The sequence below is a fragment of the Rattus norvegicus genome, chromosome 13, assembly GCF_021556685.1.
Source record: "Rattus norvegicus strain SHRSP/BbbUtx chromosome 13, alternate assembly SHRSP_T2T, whole genome shotgun sequence".
Lineage (NCBI taxonomy): Eukaryota > Metazoa > Chordata > Mammalia > Rodentia > Muridae > Rattus > Rattus norvegicus.
Window position 1 is genome coordinate 81,333,119 of NC_141546.1, and position 11,615 is coordinate 81,344,733.

An 11,615-nucleotide genomic window follows, 5' to 3' on the forward strand; every position below is an offset into this window, starting at 1 on the left:
GCAACCAGTTATTGAGAGTTTTAAGGCCTCTGGCTTCTACTACTCTACCAATACTGGATCCTCACCAGGGTTTCTCTCAGATATCCTGTTGTTGACCTGTGTCATGGAGATCTTGCAGCTTTGATTCTGCAAGACTGGTCCCTTCACGAGCTCCAGCAGTTCACAGATGGGTTAGATTATGGGGTGGCCCAATCCAAAGCTCTGGATCTAGGCCTGGGTGGTAGCTGAGTTGGTCAGTCAGCTCTCCTGTGCCCACACTGCCAGAGCAAGTTTTCCAGCACTGTCCTGGGAGCTAGCTCTCCCAAGTGCGCCAGTGGACAAGGGGTAGACCAGCTGTCCAGCTCACATGCCCTGGGGCTGCTCTACTGTGATGACCAGGTGCAGTGCAGTGCCTGCTCTCCCAAGCGCTACAGCTGGTGAGAGGCCAGCTCTCCAACTTCTATCTCATGACCTGAGAATGTGGGGATTTGTATGTGTGTGTGTGTGTGTGTGTGTGTGTGTGTGTGTGTGTGTGTGTGTGTATTGGGGTGGCTTTCCTGCCTGCCACAGGTGGTGAGGGGCAAGGGGGAAAGGGCTCTTGGATGTCAGTCAACATGGTCCCAGGGGACAGCCCAGACATCTACATGGTCTTTGGTGGTAACATGGTTCACAGACACAGACTCCTGCTGTTGCCCTCAGTGACAGCATGGCCCAGGACTTCACCATGGCCTCAGGTGACACTGAAGGCCATTCGCATCAGGCTCACTGTAGAATGCCCAAACTGTTCTGTGTCTCTTTTTCTCCCACTTCTCCACCACATCCTGGCACATCATAGTGGCTCCTGGGCTGGGTGGGCGACAAGGAGGGTGGGCCTCTGGGTGTCTTCTGACCTCTTCCCAGTGCCAGGGACCCTCTCCCCTTCTTTTTAAAATCTAAACTTACAGCACACTGCTGCTTGGCAATTTTTATTTATTTTTACTTCACACTTCAGTGGTATTTATACTGAATGCTCTTCATTTTGTCCGGCAAAGGCAATTTCTGAATAAACTCTAATTTAGTTACTGATGTATGACAGCATAAAGTCGTTGTGTGGACAAGGGCAATGGTTGATTAGTTTGACAGAGTAGTTAGTGGAGACCTTGAATAAAAAAAATGGCTTCCTGTTCAGAGTTCTCGAACTGGACAGCCCATTAGATCAACTGTGGCTGTATATCCTTCCATGTCTGGATGTCCATAAAAGCTAAGCTCATCACTGGAGGGCTTAATCAGAAGTATTTTGCTATGTGAATGAAAGCTCAGGTTTAACAGAAGATGGGCTGTAGAGATGGTTCATTGGGGTGAGTGCCCATCACACAAGTACGAGGACCCAAGTTCCAAAGCTCAGCATCCACAGCAGGAAAAATAAACCCAGTTGTGGTTCTGTCCATCTATAATTTTACTAGAAGGTAAAGAGAGACAGATCTCTGGAGCTGTCTGTGTAGCCAGCCTAGCCATTGGTGGGCCAATGAGAGGTTCAGTGAGAGATCTTGTATCAAGAGATAAGATAAAGAACTATTGGGGAAGACACCCGACTCCGACCTCTGACCTCTACATCCAGTGTGAACTTGCATCAACACTAGCATCTATGCGAACCACACATGCACACACACTAGATAACTTGTCAGAAGCACATTCAATAAGAAAGGATCCACCTGACACATTTGCTGGCTTTTCTTCTGCCTCTGGGTGTGTGAATGGTCTCATCTTTGTTTTTCAAGTTTATCGAACTCTACGAGGCTCACGACAGCTGCGAGATCCACTACTAACAGTGAGTCATGCACTCTTGAAAACCCAGGAGCAGAGCTGGGATAAAAATGCCAGCAACAGTACGTCCTCTTAGTCACGTGAGCATTAGCATAGGAGAACCTGCTGAAGTTCCTCTGGGTTTGATTACTTGGCATTGGAAGTAGTTATGTTGGGTGGAGGGACTTGCTAGTGGAATCTATGTCTCTGGTAGTGTCAATCAACAAGGCGTTCACGGACTGATCCACAAAGATCATGGAGGACAACAAACAGGTCTTGATCTTCCTGATATTAATGTTTGCCACTTGAGGAAGACATGTTTAGGCCTCCAAAACCCTGAAGACCCTTCATTTTAGCTGCCAATTCGTTCCAAAGGGTGCAGTCACTTCTTCTACAGGCCACGTAAGCTGATTTTATTCCCAAAGCACAAAGCCAAAGACTACAGCTACAAACCCACCCGGGTGCAGACACAGTAGAAGAATCTGAATTCTGGAGGTACTGCCTTACTTTTGGGCCTAGGTCTTGGGCTTCAGGTCTCGAAAATTTCTTTTGCACTAAGTTGTGTATGTGAACTAGGGTCTCGATGTTCATCTCCCTGTAGACTCAGGTCCAGTCTCCAAATTTGAGGCTAACAATGGTGGTTGAGCAGTGTGGTGTACCAGATACCCTTCAGGGCTGCTCGAGTTTGAAAACTGTGATGGTGGAGGAGAAGGCAATGGAGGAGAAGGTATCCTGTTGGTCCATAGACTCCAGGTCACCCTGGAATTTGCTTCTGCCCTTTCAAGGTGCCCAGTGGCTTTCTCCCACCCCCCCTTTTCCTCCTCACTGTTGACAGCCCGCTGCATCTTTACCATGAAAACCTTCTAGTCACCAGAGGCCTCATTATCTCGAAGGTGGAGGTTTTCTTTTCCTTTGCTTTTACTCAATTTAAATGATTTTGGAAGGTTTTCAGACCAATTTTCTTCATTATGACTCATTACTTAATTGTAGGGGATTCTTTCTGGAATATTATCCACCCAAATTTTACAGAGCTGTGATTGGGGCGTCTGCGGGATTTCATTTAAGCTTTGGAATTATGTCCCCATGGCTCCCCATCTCTGACTCCTCTTCCAGGGTGCCCGCCATGCTTGTCTGACATAATTTCAAGCTCGTTACATGTCTGCTCATTCATAGATTCTCCCAACTGAAATTAATTTCTTTGTGAAAATCCCATCTTCTATCTTTTCTCTTTATTCATTCATTTATTCATTTTACACCCCAATCTCAGCTCCCTCCCTCCTCTTCTCCCAGTCCCACCCTTACACATCCCTCCCCCTTACCCCTTCTCCTCAGAGAAGGAAAGGCAGAGGAAAGTATGTGGACACGCAGCTCCCCTGATGCCTGCTTTGCCCCCCCCCCTTTTTTTTCCCCGGAGCTGGGGACCAAACCCAGGGCCTTGCACTTGCTAGGCAAGCGCTCTACCACTGAGCTAAATCCTCAACCCCTGCTTGCTTTGCTCTTATGAAACTTCCTCTGTTTGGATAATGTTTGACGGTCACTTCTTATGTGAGGCCCTTGCTATCACTCACTGTCTGGAGAGAGAGCTCTGTGTATCCTGGACTATTTTAGTTTCCAGTTTGATTTTATTTTGTCAGACTCTAGGGATGTTATTAATCGTAGATGGTTATGTTGTAGGAAACAGCCATTGTGGCTAGGTTTCTGATGAGTTTCTTAATTTCTAGCTTACTTTACTTCATAGATGGATTGGACTGTAGAGTTCTGAGCGTGAAGATCCATGGCTCTCCTTACTCTATCTGGATTGTAGCATTTGATTATCTATTTTATATTTGTTTAAATGGTGACGGACTCATTTTTAGCTCACCCTCCATGTCATTTGTCCGCGATGTGTTTCCTATAAACCGCCTGGAGTTGGCTTTTATTTCAAGTTAACATGGGCTTTTGTTCTAATGTGGAAGTTTAGTTGATAGCAGTTTACACACTTTCCCGTGTTATTGTGGCATGTTTGCAATTTTATTAAAATGCAGTTTCTTTTCTAAAGATTTATTTTACTTTTTAATTGTGTGTCTTTATGTGTCTATGAGCACATGAGTGTAGGTGCCCATAGAGGCCAGAGGTGTTGGATCTGCTGCAGACGGAGTCCTGGGTGAGCATCCCAGCATGGGTCCTGGTATCCCGGGTTCTCTACAAGAGCAGCACTGCACACTCTTACCCACCAGGCTGCTCCCTGGCTCCATGCGTGCTTTTATTTCTTGTTCTTTTGTAGTTTTCCTTATTTTGCTTCCTATGTCCTGTGTTTGGAGAAGTGATGGGCATTTTAATGATGGTCACTTTGGGATATTTCTGAAACATTTCTTAACACATACTTTCTTATTGTCCTTGAAGTGTGTTAAGCAGACATTGGCACTTTCTGGTAACTTTTTAAGAGTTCTAAACTTTTTAACATTATGAAAATCTAGAAATATAGCCATTGTGTCTAGCTGATATTAATTACATTTAAGTGTAGAATTGTTTTAACCTGGTTTGGAAAGGTCTAGGGGCTGCTTTCCTCTGTTTATCTGGCTTGAGTCCTTCCCAACTTTAGAGTTAGCGAGCTGTGCTGTGGAAGAGTTTCCATCAGTTTCTAGAAGTTTCCTTTCCTTAAATACTTCTTGTTGGCATCCTCTTGAGCTACTCCGGTGTATGTGGCCCAGTCAAAACTGCCAAATCACCCTTGCATAGACTATAGTTATAGACATTTACCTCTGTAGGAGAGAAAAAATAACAAGGTGCAAGACGAGGTTAGCTTCACAGTGGGAAAATGTGGATTTCTATCAACAGCGGAAAGAAGTGTTCTTGTTACATTATGGAAGGCATCTAGGCTGCTCTGGTGATTTGAAGCAGTTGTGTGACCCTCCTTATGCCTTAGTATTCACACCACTTCTGAGTTACACGTGGGCTGAGTGAAACGTGTCTAAAACGCAAGCTTACAAAGCGCCCGACAGTCAGCTCACTTCCATCTGCTTAACAATCACCGCTCTTCTTATAAAATTCCTTCATGGCCCAGGTTCTTATTCTTCTGCTTCACATCTACCGGTGATACAGGCTGCTCACTCCTGCTCCAGTGCCTTAGTCTGCTATGTGATCCGTATGAAAAGAGGGATGCTGGTGGGGGGAAGGCACTGCAAGATACCATATAGACTCGTAAAGATGGTGTGTACAGGAGTACAGGTAGGAGGGCGCGCCTGTTCTCTGTTTATGGAGGCATTGCTTATCCCGTTGTCATGAGGCCAATCATCACTCCTTAATTACACTATTATAGAAACTCAGATTTCTATAGGAATTTAGTGCAACGTTCAAAACTGCTGTCTGTATGAAAGATCACATTGTCCCTTTGTTCATTTTTCAAGTTCCTTTTATTCATGGGACATATATCTGGATTAAAACACCTCTAAGCCAACAGCACGTTCTCGGTTGTGTTTATCCCTGACCTCATAGGAAGCAACCTGAGAATAGTTTGAGGTGAGCTGTTCTTACACATATCTGAAGCAGTGTAGCAGACACAGATTCTCTAGGTAAGGGTGGTGTTATTACTCAGAGCTCAATAAGGGAACAGAACTCATAGAATGAATGTATATTAAAAAGGGAGCAAAAAGAAGCCTCTGCCATGGCAGGGATATAGCAGAAAATGTCAGAGGAAAAGCTGGGATGGGCTTAGCATATCCTCTGAGCAAGCGAATAGACCAAGAGTTCTCTATACTCTCTCTATATTATATAAGAGTATCTTAGCTGTGGTTTCTAGTGCTGTGAAGAGACACCATGACCTGGATAACTCTTATAAAGGAAAACATTTAAGTGGAGCTGGCTTACCGTTTCAAAGGTTTAATCCATTATCAACATGGCAGTGTTGGAAAACAAGGGTGCTGGAAAAGGAGCCAAGAGTTATGTATTTTGATATGCAGGCAGCAGAAGTGACTGTGCATAACACTGGGTGTAGCTTGAGCTTCTGAGACCTCAAAGCCCACCCGGAGAGTGCCACACTTCCCCTAACAAAGCCACACCTACTCCAACAAGGCCACACCCACTCTAACAAGGCCACACCCACTCCAACAAGGCCACACCTCCTACTAATGCCATTCCTTATGGTCAAAACATTCAAACACAGGAGTGTAACGGGGCCATTTCTATTCAAATAATCCCTATGAGTTTATAAGACTATTTTATAGAATCTATAAGAAAATAATCCCAATATTTTTTTCAAAGAGGAAACGGGTCTTTCTGTGTACTTTATTGACTGTAAACATCTTGAAAGATCTACTAATTCTCAGCAACTTCATTAACTGCTCCTTATTTACACGAATGGGTCTTCTAACAGATGTGTGTGTATGGAAAGCCTCTACCAGTTCAGGCACCCAGAATTGTTTTGTTTTCCTTTCTAATTAAACTGGCTAGGGCTACTTTTGTTTTTAATATTCAGGACACAATTACTGTGAAAAGAGTGACACCAACTAGAAGCTACTCACATTCAGCTGATGCCATGTATGATGTCCCCAACAAAATAGTACAGGAAAGGTTAAAGCATTTAACAGCACTGTCAATAGGAATTCCTGAGTGCCTTAGCTAAGCAAGCAGGCAGCTTACATGGGTTTTACTGTTTTGGAGGGATGATTCTGCCAATCAAGCTATTTCTTAGCTGTCTGTTCATACTGCTTTGTCAAAGACCATGACCTAATTTGTGCTTCTGACTTCCTCAGGAGGCTGGGATGCAGCCAAGAATTATGGTCCTCATGTCACTCAGCACTTACAAAGCACAGGGCTAAGAGGCTCCACTCCTGCTGTATTTATTTATTCATTACAAGTGTTCTGTGGGCTAAGGATGGATATCGATTCACTCATCACAGATGAGAACTGCAAAAGACGATTCTGGTTGTCCTCCTTACTAGAGTAGGGAATAGGGTGACTAGAGAATTGGCAAAGCCTACATACTCTTGTGTATCTGTAACTTGCTTCCAGGGAACCGTGGTAGTGTGTCAGCAAACTGAGATCAGGATAGCTGTTCTGAGTCACAACCCAATAGGCTGGGAGCCTAGATTGAAAGGGACAGAAGAAGAAGGAAGGCATCTCCTACTGGCTCTTAACCCTCTGAGGCAGCTGCTGCTGTTACCCATAGATGTCAGATTCCAGATTCTTCAGCCTTCTTCCGGTGTCTCTCCAGGCTTGTCATGACTTCAGCCTCAGCATCGGCATTCTTTAATCTCCCGAGGCTCTCATCCTCTTTAACTGAACACCTGCAGATTTCCTTGGCTATCCCGCCTTGTAAGACCACTCAATCCTAACTGCATGAGCCTATCTAATGGATTCCTTTCAGAATCATGTACATTCAGTTACTTTTGTTCCTTTGGTGACGTCTACCTTATGCAGGACCACAGAGATGTAGTCAGGTGAGTCAACTTGTCCAGTGTTACTTAGCACTATGGGGTAAGACTAGAGTTTGAATTGTAGTCATTCTGACATTGGAGCCCATGGCCTTTAGCAGTGTATTTCTGGGCTCCTCCTATGGTTTATACTTTTGGATGATTGAGTGTAAAGAAAGAGTTAAGGATGGTGTCATTAAAACTTCCTTCAACGATGCGTGAAATAGAGCGGCTGAAAACATTTCAAGACATGCCACGCACTGCATTCATTTATTTTTTTTGAAATAACATTTAAATATTAAACATTAAGTTTTTGGATGAATAAAGACATCAAAATGAATAATATGAATTTAATTTAAATGAATTACATTAGGAGGGATGGGAACCTAATAACTTGCCCAATGTCACTTGGAATTTGATTCCAGAATTGAATTCCGCTCTTTCACAGCCCATGACCCCTATTTGCTGCACTGGCCCAGAGGCCTAGAAGCTCCACCAACCCTGACCTTGTGTCTTTGAGGCTGCCTGTCCTTTTTGCAAACACTGAGGCATCAACAGTGGTCATTGAAACACACTGGTCTCCCTGGGGTGTGCAAAGGTGGGACATTGACTGGAATGGGGATGGTGTGGAGGCCACAGATAAAACTCTGCTGCAAGGGAAAACAGAAAGGCATGTTGACATCGAGGCTCAGCTCCTCAAGGAGTTAGTGTTAGAGGTAGAAACAATGTGTTACTATAACCTGAAGGGAGGATAGCCAGAAGCTGGGCCATTAACAGGAAACTGTAAACCATCCTCCCTTTCAGAGTCTGTCCACAAGTCACTGCTACTACCAGTGGAGAGAGAGGCAGAGGAGAAACTGAGTCAATAAAAGAGGAGTTTTCTGAGACACAGACAGTTTCAGTCTTGGTGACTTTATTAGTCACAAGCATGTCACAACAGCAGGCAGCAATCCTTTAGATGCTGAGCTGCACTTCTCTTGTTTGGGGAGCACCACAGGTCATCTGGAGTACACACTGAAGACAGATGTGGAAGAGGGACACAGCAAGCTCTATAATGAGTCTTAGGAGTCTCTGGGAACCTACGGAGGCAAAGAGTTCAAACAAACTCAGATTCTGACTCTGCTCATGACTCATGAGAAAGCTGGAGGTCCAAATCTCATGGTGGTCCACACCGCCTCACATTGACTCTCACTGCAGCGTATATCACGACGTATTATTCATTTCTTCCCCTCTAACAAAGCTACAGCAATGCCACACACAGTCTGAAGCTTAAGTGTATGAATTTTGATAAGCAATTATTTTTAAAACTATGAGACTCGTTAATTTTATTATAGAAAAAAAAAAGTATTCTGGCTGGGCCAGTTGTAATTTCGGAGTTTAGAATATTGCCCACATTCTTTTTTTTTCTCCATCTTTATTAAATTGGGTATTTCTTATTTACATTTCAATTGTTATTACCTTTCCCGGATTCCAGGCAAACATTCCCCTAACCTTTCCCCCTCCCCTTCTCTATAGGTGTTCCCCTCCCCATCCTCCTCCCATTACTGCCCTCCTTACAACAATCCCGTTCACTAGGGGTTCAGTCTTGGCAGGACCAAGGGCTTCCCCTTCCACTGGTGCTCTTACTAGGCTATTCATTGCTACCTATGAGGTCGGAGTCCAGGGTCAGTCCATATGTAGTCTTTGGGTAGTGGCTTAGTCCCTGGAAGCTCTGGTTGGTTGGCATTGTTATTCATATGGGGTCTCAAGCCCCTTCAAGCTCTTTCAGTCCTTTCTCTGATTCCTTCAATGAGGGTCCCGTTCTCAGTTCAGTGGTTTGCTGCTGGCATTCGCCTATGTATTTGCTGTATTCTGGCTGTGTCTCTCAGGAGAGATCTACATCCGGTTCCTGTCAGCCTGCACTTCTTTGCTTCATCCATCTTATCTAGTTTGGTGGCTGTATATGTATGATTGCCCACATTCTTGAAGAGCGTGGATAAAAGATTATTATTATTATGTGAATTTCTGGCAAAGTATGTAGAGGTGCTATTTCTGATAAATATCAATAAATGTATACTTGCTAAGCTTACATTAATATAATTAATATAAGTATACATAGGAATGTGCAGTTAATATGAAAATGATCTTAGGACAAAGCTGGTAAGTTTTCTGAATTTTCTTTCATGAGGTTAACCACACCAAGGCCATCAGCATCATCATTTTGCTATTCGGAAGCAATTTCAGACCTGCTTGATAAACCATAGCTTAGTGAATTTCATACCTATGAAGGTTGGTTAGAGTAGCCATTTGAAAACTGCTTGGACATTTGTATAAATTGAGATGAATTCGAGCGAAGAAAGGGGCAGGAGCTTTTACTGGAAAAGTGGAATAAAAGCAAGGGGGGGCTTTAGCCAGGACAGGAGCATGTAAACAACAGACTCAGGGGAGGAAACAAGGGAGGAGCTGAAGCCAGGACCACAGCCTTCCCGAGAGCAATGGCTGACTGAAAAAGGAACCAGGCCAAGGATCCCATTGACAACAGCCACAACCAAACTGCCAGAAATAAACTTACAGATTCCTTAGAAAAACCTCCAAGCACAGAAAGAATCAAGAGTTTCATGGACTGCTGGTTTTAGTATTTGAAGTATTTGGGAAGAATGAATTAATCTTTTCTCACTTCTAAGTCATTAGGGGAGTGGAGTATTACACATTAATAGTATTACTAGACAGAGCGGTACACTATCTAATAAACTCGACCATCTATACTCGAGTGTGATGCCGTGGAGTACCCAGAGAAGTGAGTCAGATGTCTCTCTTATGATCTGCTAACTTTCTATCCGTCAGCCAACACTTTACATTTCTCCTCTTTGGTGTCTGAGGTATAAAGGGTCACGTGAGGTATCAGGATCTCACTCAGTGACTCCATACCTTCTCACCTCGGACCCTCTACTCTGTGTTCACCTCCAACCTCCCTTGCTCCGTATTGCAGAAGGTACCCAGATCTCACCATTGCCACCTCTCATTCTATATCTGTCCTTTCATTCTTGCTTCTCCAAATTGAGTCCTTCTTCTCTTTTTGTTTGAGTTTGGGTCACAATTGCACAAATCATTATATCTCTCCTGAGTTCAGGGACAGATTGGGATGAAGACACAGGAGATAAGTACATGGAAACGAAAACAGGACTTTGATTGCTGATGAATCCAAGGTGAGACTGTAGCGTTGACCTGACTTCCTCATAGTCACCCTGAGTTACCTCAGGGAGTTTAGGTTTGAAAATTATCCACAATGGCTGTTTAACACCTGTGGCATCTTATAGGCAAAGACAGGAAGCGAGAGATCTCAGACGTCTGATTGGACTTCTGCCTTATGAAAAGGGAATAGATCCACTCTTCCCAGTCTCTGAAAGGAGGTGGCACTAGGGACAGTGAGAGCCTCCACATAGGAGAGGAGACTATGGAAAAAGTTCATCTACTGTACATATATTCAGTTAACTCTGAAATAGTTTTTTTTAAAAAGATTTATTCATTTATTATATATAAGTCCACTGTAACTGTCTTCAGATACACCAGACGAGGGCATCAGATCTCTTTACAGATGGTTGTGAGCCACCATGTGGTTGATGGGAATTGAACTCAGGACCTCTGGAAGAACAGTCGGTGCTCTGAACCACTGAGCCATCTCTCCAGCCCGAAATAGTTTTAATTACTTGGTGCTGCTGTTTTTGGTAATGGATTTTACATTATAAGAAAAAAAAAAGAAGGGCTGGAGAGATGGCTCAGTGATCTTCTAGAGGTCCTGAGTTCAAATATCAGCAACCACAGGGTGGCTCACAAACATCTGTAATGAGATCTGATGCCCTCTTCTGGTGTGTCTGAAGATAGTGACAGTGTGCGTATACATAATAAATAAATAAATAAATAAATAGATCTTTAAAAAAAAGAAAAAAACAGAAGCCTTGTTCAGTTTCAAATTATTGGTCCTTTGGATGTCTAAGTCAAAACTCTGAATGAGAGAAATACAGTGATCCATGGTGTGGTCTTTCCATAATGACCTCCTGGAATTTTAATATAGAATAATAGATATTTTTATTCCCCCTTATAACCACAATTTTTAAAAAGCAGCATCTTTTTTAGAGTTTTGAGCTCTGAGGGCACTATCTAGACAAATGATTCTGTTAGTTGACTGTTGCTAGGGAAAAAAATGGGGATGTTTTCTAGTCTAAACCACACATAAATTTAAAGTGTTTTTGATGGACATTTATTTCTTAACTTTTCAATTTGGTAAATTGCCTTTTCACAATAGGTTTGATCATGTTGGGCGTATAGCTCACAATTTAAATATTGGACAGGAAGTTCAGAGGTGAATGAGGATGGGGAAACCCTTCACAGAACTGCTTTTCACAGTAAGACTCTTCTGGCTTTGCTGACGTCTGCACAGCTCTGGGCTTCAATCAAACATTTGCCCATGTGGAGCGGATTTAACAC